The 17500-nt window shown below is 31.5% G+C and overlaps 1 protein-coding gene across 5 annotated transcripts in view; it reads right to left on the reverse strand.

Moving 5' to 3' along the window:
- The window catches only part of LOC145295986 (heparan sulfate glucosamine 3-O-sulfotransferase 5-like), a 316089-nt gene that overhangs the window by 68576 nt on the left and 230013 nt on the right, over nt 1-17500 (reverse strand). The gene's annotated exons all lie outside the window — the stretch shown is intronic.

Raw genomic sequence — 17500 nt, forward strand, 5'->3', positions numbered from 1 at the left:
CAATAAATATCTTTCAATCTCTCCCCGCCCGGCTAAATTACTTTAAACCCCATTTTCAACCCGTTCCTTCACCTATTTTATTTTATTTTATTAAAATAAACCTGTAACGTATTATTTCTACCTGCCCAGCTAATTTATTTATTATATTTAATTATATATATCATCACACTATTAAAATAAACCTGTAAAGTATAATTCATTAACTTATTTTTCCTTTTCTTTTTCTTTCCATTTTATAAACAATAAATATCTTTCAATCTCTCCCCGCCCGGCTAAATTACTTTAAACCCCATTTTCAACCCGTTCCTTCACTAACATTAACTTTCCAACCTGTTGCCATGGTGATCCTTTAAATTAACTGTTACTTATGCCGTTATCAACAAAAGCAGTGTCTTTTAAGTTTAAACTGTTAAAAAACACGTATATAAGAATTTACACATAATTAATATTTAATTATAAACCCCTCTCTTTTTTTTTTTAATACACTCCTACTACTTTAAACTCCAACGTCCTCTCCCCACCACTCCCCCTTCTTTTCTAACTCCCCTTTATCTACGATCTTTCCATTTTTATTTGACTTTATAACTTAGTCCATCTATGAATTCTGATGATGCTAGTTGGATTTTTCCTCTCTTTGAGGATTTTCCTCTAGTTGAAACAATTTGTAAACTCATTCTGGACTCACAGTAATAAATTTCCTATATACTGCTCTGACTACACATTGAGCACTTTAGTCCGGTTTTTTTTACCACTGGTAAATAAATATATATATATATATATATATATATATATATATATATATATATATATATATATATATATATATATATACTATTAGTGACTTCAAAAGTTTTGAAAAAAATGACTTGGGTGTCATCAACTAGAATCGAAACAAAAACATTTAGCTCTCCAGACGCGTTCCTTACCATTTGAACTATTAACAAATAACTAATAAAAGTTTAAAATTAAACAACTTCAAGTTATGAATGACTTTGTACACGCGCAAAATAATAGAAATATGTCGGCATGAAATGAACATTTTGCATTTCAACTTGCCGACATATTTCTGTACGCATTATTCATCAATCCAATTCAGACAGATACGTACGTCATGACTCGGGAATCTTTATAAATATTGAAATTCTTTTGATGCGTATTCTGTAATAGCAACAGCACGTGTTTCAGTTGCACCAGATATGAAATAGGTATCCATTTTAAAATGAGCTCCCCATCACCACTGCTTGGCAATAATTGATTAAAAAAAAACTCTTTTATGTCAATTATGCTTTAAATGTGAGAATATAATTTTTGAACGATATTGTAAAAAAAAAAAAAAAATAACTAAATAAATAAAAATAAAAACTGCAAGTCAAACATTAATTTCAAGTTCGTTTTTAATAATGGATAACAACATATCAGGGCCAAAAGCTACTTGAGGATAATAGTTAATGAAATGGAATGATTGTTAGTTTAGAGTTGACGAACCTTATGGGAGGATCGGGAATGATTTGTGATGGACCGTGCGATTACTTGTAGGAACGGTTCAATCATGTTGACACACCGGTTCTTGCCAGATCACTGAAGTTAAGCAACATCAAGTATGGCCAGTACCAGATGAGTGACCATTTGAAAAGGCGAGACGCTGTATGTATCGCGAGGTAAAATACCAGGTTTGAAAAGTGGCACGATCTATCGTCCTCTCGAGGGTAGATGGGCTTCTCTTAAGTCGGGGTAGGCAACCCATCTAGTGATGGCGTCACGATAAAAAAATACCCTTAATAGACCTAGCGAAGCATTACGTAGTCAGCTACGGACTAGATTTGAATTACACTACAAACTCGTGTATTGAATTCAATCTTGGCTACGACCGCATGTTAAGTCCCGTTTACGGGAACGGTTCATAACATGTTGCTTCACGAGGGAAGAGAGACGGAGTAAAAAAAAATATATTGTTATCGCATGCGGCAGTACTACTGCGAAAACCGTAAAGTAAACCGAACAACAAACGTAACTCGAATGCTTCGTCTACACGACTCACACCGAACAATACCATCGATGCGACCCGACATTTCCGTCAACACAACCCGGCATGATCCGACACAATTCCGACACAGTCCCGAACAACTCCGTTGATACAACCCAACACACCACCAGAGCAACTTCGACAATTACACGCTGAACGACTCTGGCGTCGTCTTTTTCTAGCCCTTGGAAGATTTTATTAGTCAAACTTAGAATACTAATAACAATATAGTAAAACCTACTTCTGTGCAACTGACCATGACTAGAATTCTAGGTTTCTAATAATTCTTTGAGTTTCCGTTGCATATGGCAAAGGCAGAGGACTATGCCTTGTTTTTATCAAGGCATGATAGATATCCCTGCTTGATCTCTGTCATGACTAGAGTGTCATTTCCAAAGACAGGAAGGTTTACACCATTCCATTCCGGACCTTCGACCTGTGTGTAAATGGGTTGAGAGTCCGTTTTTTTCCTGGTTGCTGGCTTGTCACGATCAAGTTTGTTTTTCGTTCATCTTTTTTTTTTTTTTTTTAATTATTTCCTTGACGTTAACAGGTTCTTATTGGTTCTTCAAATTTTTCCTCTATTAATATAGGGAGTGTTCCTATGCGTAACTTCGGGGGTGCAGAGTTGGATTGCTCGAAGGTTTACTTCATATAAAACATATCTCCATGTCATCGTGGCCCGACAAACCATTGTACATTGATACTGAAGACAACGAAGGATTGTGTCTAGGGGGCATTCAGTTTCCTTCCTAAACCATGGGTATGACCTGATAACATCACGAAAAGGAATATGCCCCCACCCCTTAACGACTACGTCGCATTGTTTTAAAATTTATTTATTATTTATTGCTTATTCAATTAATCGAAAAAAAAAATGCCCACTTAATAAAAAGTCTAGCGACCTAATTTAGTGTCCTTATGCTTTAAATAATAATAAACAAAATAAATAAATAAAACTCACGACGACGTGGGAGAGAAAGAAAACGTCGTTTTACAGTCAAGCATCAGCGCATCTGTGGAATTCTCTCGAACATTTGCCCAACACCAAAATGAAAAGAAAAAAGAATCTTCTTGTTGAGCTTTTGATGCATTTCCCTGACTCGTGTTAGTCACTCAGCAGTTCCTACGTAATTCACTTAATTATTCAGAGAAAATTGCTCGAGCGCCGGTCATGTTAACTTTGAAAGTATAACATATACATTAAATAATAAACATATATGTGTGTGTGTGTGTGTGTGTGTGTGTGTGTGTGTACGCTTTTCATTTGGAGGCACTACATGGATGAGGGAAAAACTATTCCCAACTAGCGGGGGGAGGGGGAGAGACGCCCGGCCCCGGCTTTGCCCGGTCGTAAAATACGCTTAAATATGATATTTTAATTTATCCATATTTCGTATATATTATTATAGAGTAGTGATTTCAAAAGTAAAAGAAAAGGTATTTGGGTTCCATCAGCTAGAATCGAAACACAAAGACAAAAATGTAGCAGTCAAAGCTGTACCGACGTGACACGCATATGAACTGAGTAAAAATTAAAAAGAAACTAAGATGAATGTACAAAATGTCTAATGACCACTTTTTTGACCCCTTAAAAACTCTTTTGACCTGCTAAAAGCCCATAAAAGAACGGTCCGTCAAAAAATCCAATCATTTGAGACCCTAAGCGTCGTTCTGTGATTTTCAGTTTTGGAAGTGATAAAGTTTGAAAATATGAAGACGGACAGACGTATAGCCTTTTATAAATTTAGCATTAAGGTAATGCAATTCGCTTAAGAATTGTACAGAGGGTAAAATAAAACAACGAAATGACAACTATATATATATATATATATATATATATATATATATATATATATATTAAAAGGTATATTTGGTAAAAAAGTGCTCAATACGTTGGTAGAGCTAAATATGTTTTTTTTATTTCAACCTCGGGAGTAGTTGCTTACATTACAAGATTGTTTCTATAGACGGGATAAACAAATTATCCACCCTATGTCATCAGACAATTTGAGCCAAATGGCTTAAATTGTCTGATGACATAGGCTTGATAATTTGCTTATCCCATCAATTGAAACAATCTTGTAATGATTTAAGCAAATACTCCCGAGGTTGAAATATTAACAATATATATATATATATATATATATATATATATATATATATATATATATATATATATATATATATATGAGAAAAGCTTCTAAAATCTGCATTAATGAATTCCATATAACTAAAAAAAAATTAATTTCTCGAATTACCAATATTATCATTGGATTAAGCATTGTTTGTTTAATATTTTCACACACACACATACACACACAATTATAATTGCAAAAAACATTTCTACAGTTTTTTTAGATTACATGTTTCGCGTAATTTATACATGTACGATACTAATATTTTCTTTGCTTGATGTAATTTTCGGCGTAAATTTATTTTATATAATCTTTAAAAATATATATTTTTTTAATTTTAAAGTAGAAACACAAACAAATAACTAAATGGAAAAATGGTAAAAATTATACAAACGTTCTGTGATAGGAATATACGGATGCACAGCTGGGGAAAAAAGAAAATCAGTACTCCCTATGTCCCTCCAATTACTTGACGTCATTTTCAGACAGCCTTTTTACTTTTTGACATTTTTGGCGTCCGTAGAATCCACGCTTAGACAACTTCGTTTTGTTTTTGCTAATGCGAAGCCAGTATCTGTCGCTTTGGGGGGGGGGGGGGGGCTAGTGAGTTATTTTTTGTACAACCAAGGTGTTTTTTTTTTATTTATTTAATTCAATATCTTAGGACTTTTAATTATCAAACATTTTTTATTATAACTTTTTTTTTTCACGTATACAAATATTTTTTCCTTTTGGAAATTAACTTTATGCTTTAATCTTTCAAATGCAAAAAAAAAAAAAAAAGAAAATAGCTAGAAATCTACATAATAATTGTGATAAACCGGCTTTCAAAACTATGTCCCCCCTATCTTTTTCCGACATTTTTGCTCGTACCTAATATATACACTAATGAAGATGATCTATTGATTTTAATTTTATTGATATTTTAAAATCAATAAATATTTATCATTCCATCATTAATATGAATCATGCAAAATCAAGTTTTAACCTAAAACAAATAAATAAAAACTATGAACCGAATAGTTTTTGACATCGGAAAATAGACGCAAACTTTTTGATTCCGGTTCCCTCCAAAAGTTTCGATTTTGTCAATTCCCCATTCCGATTCCGATAATCGTCCCAACACTAATATATATGTATAATTATCTTGACCGGCGCCCGAATAATTTTCTTTAAATGATTAAGTGAATAACACTGATAGAAGGTCGAAGCAAGCAACAAAAATTGTTTTTGAAAAACATTTGCACATTATTCTACACTAATCATATATATATATACTAGCATGGGTGGCCAGCGTTGCCCGTGTATTTGGAGATGTATCTTGAAAAAAAAAGTGGTCAATGTTTTTAAAATTAGACCCCTATTATGACCTCTTAAAATTTATTGTTTTGAGCACAAATCAAGTTATTAAGTAAGATCCATGTCCAAGGAACGTATATCTAAAATTTCAAGTGTATAGACCCAAAATTGTCGAAGGAGTTTGGTAGAGTTCTCAAAAGTCAAATCGTTGAAATTTGACCCCTTAACAGCCAAATTCCTGGCCGAAAACGGATCACATCGATTTTCCCAAATCTTAATACCCTGTATATCAAATTTCGAGTCTGTAGACTAAAAATTGACAGAGTTATTGCGTATGGAAATGTACACACACACACACACACATACGTGGGCGCACACACACACACACACACACACACACACACACACACACACTTTCACTTTTATATATATATATACTAGCATGGGTGCCCGGCGTTGCCCGAGTATTTGGAGGTGTATGTTGAGCAAAAAAAAAAAAAGCGGCCAATTTTTTTTTAATTTGACCCCTATTATGACCCCCTAAAATTTATTGATTTGGGCTCAAATTAAACTCTTAAGTTAGATCCATATCCAAGGAACCTATATCTAAAATTTCAAGTGTGTAGACCCAAAATTGTCGAAGTAGTTTGGTAGAGTTCTCAAAGGTAAAATCGTTGAACTTTGACCCCTTAATCGCCAAATTTCTGGCCAAAAATCACGTCGATTTTCCCAAATCTCAGTAGCCTTTATATCAAATTTCGAGTCTGTAGACTAAAAATTGACAGAGTTATTGCGTAAGGAAATGTACACAGACAGAGAGAGAGAGAGAGAGAGACACTTTCACTTTTATATGTATATATGTATATATATGTATATATATATATGTATATATGTGTATGTATGTATATATATATATGTATATATGTATATGTATATATATGAATATGTATATATATATGCATATATATATATATATATATATGTATATATATATATACACGTGTGTGTGCGTGTGTGAATGTCTTTAACAAAATAAAAAGGAAATTGAGTAGTTTGCTGTGACCTTCTATCAGTGTAATTCACTCAATCACTCAGAAAAAATTATTCTCTGCACCTTATGACAAAGGCAGACACACTAAAAGAAATATGATATAGATTAAACTTAAAAAATGGGACATAACTTTTGCCTGTTAAAATGGGGAAGAAAAGTTGTAGCACGTGGACTTAGAATGTGTATTTTATGTCAAACTAATAGTTGAATATGGTTACTATGAATATTATGTGCTTATTTTTCATTAAATGTTAATCCTAACTGTGCGTCGAACGGATATCACAACACTTCGCCCACAGCATTATGACAAAATTCCAGCCATATCACCCCAGTAGTTTCGAGAAAAATTAAAATCCACAGACAGATATACAGACAGACCAAGAAAAGTATTATATACATATATAGCTCTACCTACGTATTAAGCACTTTTGAAGTTTTCGCATAAATTTATACTCTCGTACATTAATTTTATGTGAGTAAATGAAGTAGTTATATATATATATATATATATATATATAACTACTTCATTTACTCACATAAAATTAATAATAATATATGTAGTAGAGATTTAGAAGGCTATCGAATGCGAGGAATGAGATATAGTCGGTGTTGATGAGAGAAGGAGAAAACAAGTGGCGATTAACAAATCAATAAGTACATACATATATGTTTATTTATACATATGTATTAAATACAAATGTCTTACTATTTATGTCTGTGACAATGTCCATAATATATTTCGGGAAAAAAATCCCCCTTTTCAAACGGTGGACGTGACAGATCGATTCAAAACATGCTAAATGATGAAGCGGAAAATGAATATATATATATATATATATATGTATAAAAATCAGTAGTGGAATGGGAACAAAAATAGAGGGCCACATTCAATGTTGCCAAGACTAAACTTGTTTCCTTCAATAATTACAAGAAACCTTCTCTACCACCAATAGCAATGGTCAAGAACACATTACCCGAAAGTAATTCCTTTAAACTCCTCGGCCTAACGTCTACAGGAACATGAACTGGAATAGATAGATTGAGAGCATTGCGAAGGTTGCTGCAAAGAAGGTGAGCTCTCTGTACCACGCTAGAAAACTGCTTACGCCTGAAAGTATCATGTACCCCTATAATGCCACCATTTGCCCATGTGTGGAGTACTGTTGTCACATTTGGGTTGGTGCATCTGCTACTTGTCTCCCACTGTTGGACAGGTTTAAAAAGAGAGTCGCCAACCTGATAGGTCCTGAACTGTCATCTAAGCTCCAGCCTCTGTCCCATCGACGAAATGTTGCATCCCTCTGCCTGTTCTACAAATACTTTAATGGTGAATGCTCTGACGAACTATAATCACTTGTACCCCCTCGACGTGAATACCCACGAAAAACCCGAGAAGCAGATAAATCCCACCCCTTCACAGTAGAGATCCCTAGGTGTAAGAAGGCCTTCTACTCTAATAGTTTCTTCCCCAAAACTGCTAAACTTTGGAACTCCCTTCCGGGAATCTGCTTTCCCAACTGTACTGACATGCAGAAGTTCAAGTGTAATGTGAACAGATACATTTTCAACAGATGCACCTCGGATTTTTCCTGTTCATCTTTCCAATTGGACTTATACTAAATACTTTTTTTCATCCCTTTTCTTGTTGTGCTATTCAAATTGAATCCCTATAAACCGTTAAATAACTTTTCACGCAAATATGATAACGTTCATTTTATTTGTTTCTTCTAATGCATTAACCTGCAAAATTTATTGTATATTTTGCGAACCTTTTCCTTCTGATAAGAAGTGCATTCTTCGAAACTCCATGGAATAAGGTTTTTCTTGTTTTATTAGTACTCCTTGTCGAATAATTAAAATTCACTATATCTTCCTTATATGTTTAAAAGGCTTTTTTTGAAAATTTGAAAAATAATTTTTCAACTTCAAGATTACACACACACACACACACACACACACACACACACACACACACACACACACACACACACACACACACATATATCGCTAGATTCAGCCACTTTGATGAGTCTTAGACGACGAAACACGTGTCAGTGGAATTATATTTTAAAAATAACATATATATATATTATTTAAATACATGCCATAATTACGGTTTCGCACGTTTTTGCTATCATCAGATGTAATGCAAAATCTTTTAGGTCAAATTCGAGGTTTGTTATGATTTTTCAATACTCACTCTAGTCGTTCCTTCCGCCGCGAAATATTATGCGGGTTTGCTATTTTTTTCTTTGAAATCCCTTAAAAGGAACTTATTTTTTTTTTTTTTATCTTATCTTCTATTTTATTTTTCTAATTATTTATTTATTTCTAATTCCTTTTATTTTTTTATATTTCGATCGCATGTGATTGTATGTTGTCATATTCTCGTTTTCTTCTATTCTCAATATTACTAGAACAAGATGTTTTGGAAGACAGTAAAAAATAATAAATCCGAAAAAAAAAAAAAAAACTAAATAAAAACATTATAGAATGAACGACCGGATATGAAAGGGTCACAACAAATCTTGGACTCAGGAATCTGTAAAGTATTTCGAACTGAACCATTTTCTTTTAATCCACAGGGGTAGATTATTTTCGGTACATCACTAATAATCGGGTGGGCGTTTTAAACAATTCCTTATCATATTTGTGTGGACATGTCTAAGTAAAAATCTGTTCTACGTGACAGCGTTCTGGAGGTTGATGATTCAGATCTCAGAACATTGTTGACATCCGTCAGTCTAGAACACTATGAGTGATTGAACACCGTCTTCTGTGGTTGAATAAGACTATTTTCGATCTACGTGGTTGGTTGCAGATGTCGCACGTGAAGATCGGTACGTCATATTATTGGTCTGTTGAATTTTGTTGACTGGCCTTCCTGAATAGTCTTTTGGTCTCCGCCCGTTTAGCGATAGACCTTCCGCTAGTGGTAAAGCCTTGGGTTACCGTTTATCTTCAGATGTTGCGGACTTTAGTTTTCGACTCCCAGCTAGTAGGACCAATATCACATGCTTTCATGCCGCGTTTGCATACGTCGACAAAGCGGAAGTAAGGATGACCAATTTTCATTTTGCCTATAGTGAATTCTCAGAACATGTGATACTAAGAATATACAGTATAACCACGGGATACGGTTACTCTATGATACGGTTTGTTCAGATTACGATGTGGAATACGATTATTTTCCGGCCACTGCTTACGCTATTTGCCCCGCCTCACGGTGTTATTTATAATGTTATTTGATTATATATATATATATATATATATATATATATATATATATATATATATATATATATATATATATATATGTGTGTGTGTGTGTGTATTATATACTGTACTTTATTTTTGTTACTAATTTTTAATGTTATATCCTTGGGTTCTACTATATTTAAGAATTTTTTAAAGACTTTAACACGATTAATGGTTGATAGACCGAGAATATCTATTTCATGAATTAAATAAAATGTTTGGTTTTAAATTCTGTGCAAATAATCGAGTTCGACACAAAGACTTCCTGGTTCGATAAAACGTACCTGAAGAAGGCCGGAAATTACACCGGTCAAAAAGTTGTGCAATAACATCTAAAGTAAGAACATTAGTCAGAATATAATCCAAATAATTCAAGAATTACGTAATTTGTGGGCCTCAAAACCTGCTAATATCAGAGTTGGATATTATTCTTTGGAGATCATCCTCCCAGCCATTACCTTCCTCTTTGAGAAGGGGGGATTGGTTTATTGCTCTTCACTCGACGCGCCCCTAACGGAGAATGCCAACGAATTCGACCACAGAAATTTTACAACCATATAGATTTCTCCATTTTGTGAGGAAAGTTAAGAGAGCCCACATTAAATCGACCTCATGGGTAAATATTACCAAACATTTCTCTGAAACCAGGAATCTTGGATTTCCTCTCTGGCTTCATTCGAGATCAGCAAACAAAAGGTGACGAGTGAGGTCGGGAGGTGAGTGGGGTAGATTTTAAAGAGTTCACCTAACCCGAGAAACGCACTTTGACCCAAGGCGTCAAGCTGGGGATAAGTAGGCGGTAAAAGGAAGCGCTAGCAGACGAGGTCTTGGACCATATGTGTCTGCACGTGACAGACATAGCAGAATGGAACATAGGCTGTTTTGTTATTCATCCAGATGGTTTTAATTTAGAACCAATCATTAATCGTATAACCGGGCAACGTTGCCTAGAAGAAGGCACGAGATTCTGCTGTCATTTTCTTTAATGCTGTCTTCATCTTATATTTTACATTTTATATCTATATCTCTCTCGATATATATTTATGTGAAAATATGTTTTTCCAATTATATTTCACCTTTTATTTATACCCATTCTGTAGTTTATAAAGCTCGATGTAAATACCGAACATTTAACAAATCAATGACAAAAGTCTACATTCAAATTTTAAGATGTTGACCATCTTACAATTTATTCTTTTAAGTACATCAACATGCACAATTCTTGACAGCACCTGTTTCGTAGCAAGGAACTATTCATTTAATTATTATATCAATCAATGAATTTATTCTGCTCTTAACTTATCAGAAGAAAAAGTACCTATCAATTTATTAAAAGAAAATAAATGCATATGGCATTAATATAGGGTTTTCCTTTTTAATATTTTTTCTGTTCTTATACGATAATCAATTTTCTTAATTCAATTAATTAATTCAAGAAAGTTTTTTCCCATTATACAATCTTATTTTTCGATTGTATATTTTTACCGAATTAATGATTTATATAATTATCTAATTTTATTGTTTTTCTAATTTTATTTGTCTATTAATTCAATTTGGTTTTTTATTGATCATATTGTTTATCATATTATATTCATTTAATTTTTTAACTTTTAAAAATCATTTTATTGATTATATTGTTTATTTATATTGTAACATGTAAAACCATTTCAATATTAATTAATCTGTACTTATATCAATTTTTATCAATTATATACTGAGTTAAATTATGATTTTCAAATCAACGATTACCTGGTATGTCTATTAGTTTTTCGCCTATAATTATATTTTTTTACTCTAATTTTTTAATTCAAATATATTCCAATTTTATTTTTTTATTGTATCCTTTATATATATTCAAATTAGATCCCATAGTTTATTTATTTAAAATTTTCCATGAAGTCAACAGTAATGATAATGTATTCAACATACTTTAAGCAATACATTTGTATTAATATTATTTAGTTTTAATTACCATTGACATATATTTCACTTCAATCTGCTATATATTTATTAATTAATTTATATATTTTATTCAATTTAATTTTAAGTGTATTTTGTTTTTTAATTTATTTCCATTATAATTTTAAAAATATACATTTAAAATTTTTATTTTATTACCTTATTAGCTTAATATTTTATTTTATTTCATTAATTACTAGCATAATTTTGTTTTCCATTTATTTATTAATTTATTTTAATTTAATTATTTTGAAAGTCTTTCCCTAAATGTTTTATTATTTTAACCTGTAATTATGATGTAAAAATATTCTTCAAACAAGTTTTAATAATTATTTCCAAACTGATTAAATTGGTCAGTACATTTTACCTCCCTTGAATCTATCATACACTTGTATTTATTTTACAACAATCATGTGATAATATAGTACTTAATTAATTAAATGAGTATATAAATAATTATTTATGATTTAATTTTAATTATGCTTTTATTATATAAGGATCATTAATACTCTCATTATAACATAATATTTTATTTTCTCTCACCTTACATTTACTATTTTTAATTTTTTTTATAATTTGAAAATTTAATATTATCAACTAAGATTTAATGTTTAAATATTACAATCAGACCAATGGTTAGAATATTTCAAGCTAAGCACCGTCCATTTCGTATGTTCATTTGATAGTTTAATTTATTTTTATCTATAATCTTAAAATAAAATTATTAACTTCTAGTTTATATATATATATATATATATATATATATAGAGAGAGAGAGAGAGAGAGAGATAGATAGATAGATAGATAGATATACACCACCCTATTTAATGTTCTAATCTCTTCCATAGATATACATGATTATAACTAATGTTTAATTGCTGTTATTCGATAAATTTATTTGGTTTATTTATTTGGATTAATACATTGCACATATTATTTTTATTTTAATTAATTGCAGTGAGTGTCAAAATTAATATTTAAGGATTTAATTCTTATTATGCTTTTATGATACTATGATTATTAATATTGTATTTACTTATATCTACTTTTTTTATTATATTTATAATTTGAAATTTTAATATTATCAACTAATATTTAATGTTTAAATATTGCAATCAGGCCAGTGGTTAGAATATTTCAAACTCCACACCTACATTCTATATGTTAATTTGATAGTATAATATATTTTTACCTATACTTTTAAAATAAACTGAAAACTTGATTTCTAGTTTCATAATTATTGAGCTTTCACCCTTTTTATTAATATATCTCTAGGTAATTATACCAATTGAATTCATATATCTGCAATATTGCGAGCACGGCACCTTTAAGTATATTTAACTGAGGCTTTTCTCTTTAAGCATCTGATCCATTACTCTCTCTCTCTCTCTCTCTCATATATATATATATATGCATATATATATATATATGCATATATATATATATTAAATGTCTCTCTCTCATATATATATATATATATATATATATATATATATATATATATAACCATATTTCATGTTCTAACCTATTCCATAGATTAGAACTAATGTTTTTAAATTACTATTATCAGATTATTACTAATGTTTTAATTGCTATTATTCTGTTATTACATTTGCTTTATTTATTTGCATTAATACACTTAATTCTTATTTTTATTAATAAAAATAGTATTTAACTTAACATTTAAGGATTTAATTCTAATTATGCTTTTAATTATATTAACAGCATTCATATTGTCATTATAACATAATGTTTTATCTTCTACCACCCTCCATTAAATTTTTGTTTTATTTATAATGTAATTTTTTTTATATATTTTCAACACGTGATAATATTGCAATAAGAAAAACCGTTAGAATATTTCAAGGTTCCATTTCATATATTAATTTGATAATTTATTATTTACATATAATTATAAAATAAATTATTAATTTATAGTTATCAGATCTAAATTGAATGCTACATAATGTAAAATTATTCACCCTATTTAATGTTCTAATCTATTCTATAGATATCTGATCATAATTAATGTTTAATTGCTATCACTCTTTATTACATTTGGTTTATTTATTTGGGTTTTATAACTTTTGATTACCACCCCATTCTATCCCTTTTTTGCTGATCTCATTTTATTTTATTTAATATATTTATTTCTATAAAACTTTAAAAGCTTTTTTCCATGCACATAATCAAGTTTTAGTCGAGACAAGATATACTTAGATCTATGTAAACAGTTTTGTATTACTTCCTGTCGTTTGTTTAGAACGCTTACTTTAGATATTATTATGATATCATTCTAGATTGCGAAGGTCGCATCGAATAGACTTATTTGGTGAGTATATACTAGCGCTTCCTAGTATAGGCTATTTCCATTTGTATTCAGTGCCATTCCTTCTTAATTCTCTTATCCAATTTGCTAATGGGATGTTGTCTTCTTATTATTTACTGCTAGTATTTTAAAAGATGCTATATGGTAATTAAATCTATCTTCAAATCTAAATTCAGTGGCCCCAATGTATGTTCTGGTTCTATTATTATTAATTCACATTTACATATTATATTCGAAATGAGATATTTACCTTCTAACGGACATTTGTCAATATTCCTACAGTTGTAAAGTGATTTCTCTTCAATGTTTTAACTAGTTTGGAAACATCCACTTCAATAATTTCTTTGTCTATTTTGCATCGTTAAAACTTATTATAGTTTTCATTAAATTAGTGGTTGTAGAAAGAGACAACTTAAACTTTTGATTTATGATTTTATCCCAAGTAGTATCTTTTGGAAAGTTTTTGTCAATCATTTGAAAAATTCCTTCGCCAAATTATTTTTTTATGTGCGCGCTATAAGGCGGATTAAACCAAATGCAATTTCTACGTCTATTTTCATTTTTCTTTTTATTTCCGATATTATTTTGTAAGATTCTTATATTGTTTTCTTCAAAATTACTTTACTAGTATTATTTATTCTATTATTTTACAATTAGATTCACCCATTGCCATAATGTGTTACATATATATTTCTTTATATATATATATATATATATATATATATATATATATATATATATATATTATTATTATTATTATTATTATTATCATTATTATTATTATTATTATTATTATCGGCTCACAAGGAACTTTCACAAGATCATCAAAGATCTCATTGAATACAGCCTGTGGTGTTCCCTGGAAGCTGTTTAACAACAAGACTCCCCAGATTTTCCAGTACTTTCTACCTCTTTCGATACCATTTTCAAATAAATTTGTATTATCGCAAGAACTGGTTGTCATTGTTTCTCGTTGGCAGTAGCCATTGGTCTTTACTGGAATTTGAGTGGCAATAAGCCTCCCCAAGTTCCCAGTTCTCTTCGCACTTGTACAGCGGATGTCTGGTCAGTGCTCACTCCTCAGCCTTTCCTTCCTCCTTGATTACTTGGCTATTTGGTTTCACTTTTTCGGGGAGGGACAGTGATGTGGTAATGGAGGATAGGGTGGGGCTATTATTACATAATATATATATATATATGTGTGTGTGTGTGTGTGTCTTGGGAAGACCAAGGTGATGCTGAACCAGCATGCTGCCTAATCGCCAATAATTGCTGATGGAAATACCACTGAGGAAGTTGAAAGCTATATCTACTTAGGCAAGAAAATTACGAACGATGGAGGTCTCCTCTCTGTGATAAAGAGACGGATAGCATTGGGATGGGCAGCGTTCTGGAAATTTGATAATATTATGAGAAGCCGAAAAGCAAGTATGGCAATCAAAAGGAAGATCTTCAAAGAATATATAATACTTGTGATGATCTACGGTAGTGAAACATGGAGCCTGACATCTCGCCAGAGTGAAATCTTGGCAGTGACACAAAGGAAGATGGAGAGGATAATTTTGGGCTTCACTCTTCAATACAAAAAGGCAAACATCTGGATCCGCCAACAAACAAGAGCTATTGATATCAATACTGCCATTAAGACATCTAAACACTGATGGGCAGGGCACGTAGCCAGACAATATGACAACAGATGGTCTATCTGGAGAACGGAAGGACACTTGAACACAAGTGATCACAGGGAAAACCAACAACGAGGTGGAGGGACGACCTGATACAACACACTCACAGGCCGGCGAATAGCTCAGGAGAGAGATAGGTGGCTGAAGTTCATGGAGGGGTTAAGTGACTTTTTAAACGATAAAATGGTTAACTTAGCGTCCTCACCTTGAAGATCTTGTTTCTTAGGAAACCGCCCATATTTTTATTTGGAGGTAAACAAATATTATTTATTTATTTTAAACGGTAATCGATAAAAATAAACAATATAATTATCTATGGTATCGTAACGTAATAGATTATGCGCCGAACTGTAATACATAAGATCGGGAATTCGATTCCTAGAAACAGTCAAGCTGCTTTAATATATATATATATATATATATATATATATTAACATATATACATTTATATATATACATATATATATACAGAGAGAGAGAGAGAGAGAGAGAGAGAGAGAGATAAAAAGGACTTCCTCTGGATGAGTGAAATTTAAAAAACAAAACACCCATACATACATACATACATACATATATATATATATATATATATATATATATATATATATATATATATATATATATAGTTAAGTAGGTTATGCATGGCCAATACCAGATGAGTGACCATTTGAGAAGGCTAGGCGACGTATGTACCGCGTAGAGTATTGGAAAATTTTAGGTTGGTATCTTGGGGCGTATTAATTCACTGGGAGAAATGCACACCCAGTCTTTGTTAAGATTTACATCTAGGAGAAGGAACACTGATGTAAAAACCTGCAGTCTGTTGTGGCAGTCATCTGCACCGACAAAGGTTAGCAGTAATACCAAAATAAAGTGTGGTTGGTTCTTCATAAAGCCTTTACCGTATATATATATATATATATATATATATATATATATATATATATATATATATATATATATATATATATATAAGAGGATGTAATAAAATATGTTAAAAACACTTTAGCAAAAGTTAAAAAACATATTTATTTTTCGGAAAGGAAACGTAAATGAAATTGATTCTCCTTAATCCGCGGAGTTTCGAAAGAAATACTTTCCTTCTCATCAGAGGAGAGGAGTTAGCAAAATGCGGAATCAGATTTTGCTTGTAAAGTATTTAGTGAAACCGTAAGTATAATTAGATCATACTAGCGTAAAAATAGAAAACAATGAAGCAGGCGTTTATATATATATATATATATATATATATATATATATATACTAGCAGGATCCCTTAGCCGGCGTTGCCAAGTGGAAGCATGTCACTCATCCAGAACAGAATCACGGTCCTGGATATGACCTAAAGCTATATACATGGTGAGGCCCCACCTTGTGGGCCTTGGGGAGTGTGGAGCCACCCTTTAATTGCCATTGCTCCCAGGTCCACTCTGACCCGGAGTGGTAGTACATGTTAGGGTCCCAACTATGGGTTAAATAGAATCCGACTTAAAAAAAAAATATATACTCCATTAAAAATCGTTCCTCAAAATAACTAGATTCGGCATTAAATGACCTGAAAAAGGTTGATATGCCGTAAAACAAAAACAACCAACCAACCCACCAACCAGAACAGAATCGTTAAAGGAACCCCCTCGAAAACAAATTAAACTACGGTTGTTGTTGTTGTTGTTGTTTTTGTTGTTGTCGTCGTCGTCGTCGTCGTCAGCCGCGGCGGCGGCCACTATCGTCTCTGGAAAATAGCGGACACTGAAAAAA

Source organism: Euprymna scolopes, chromosome 16, assembly GCF_053919585.1.
Source record: "Euprymna scolopes isolate OS-2025 chromosome 16, ASM5391958v1, whole genome shotgun sequence".
Taxonomy (NCBI): Eukaryota; Metazoa; Mollusca; class Cephalopoda; order Sepiida; family Sepiolidae; genus Euprymna; species Euprymna scolopes.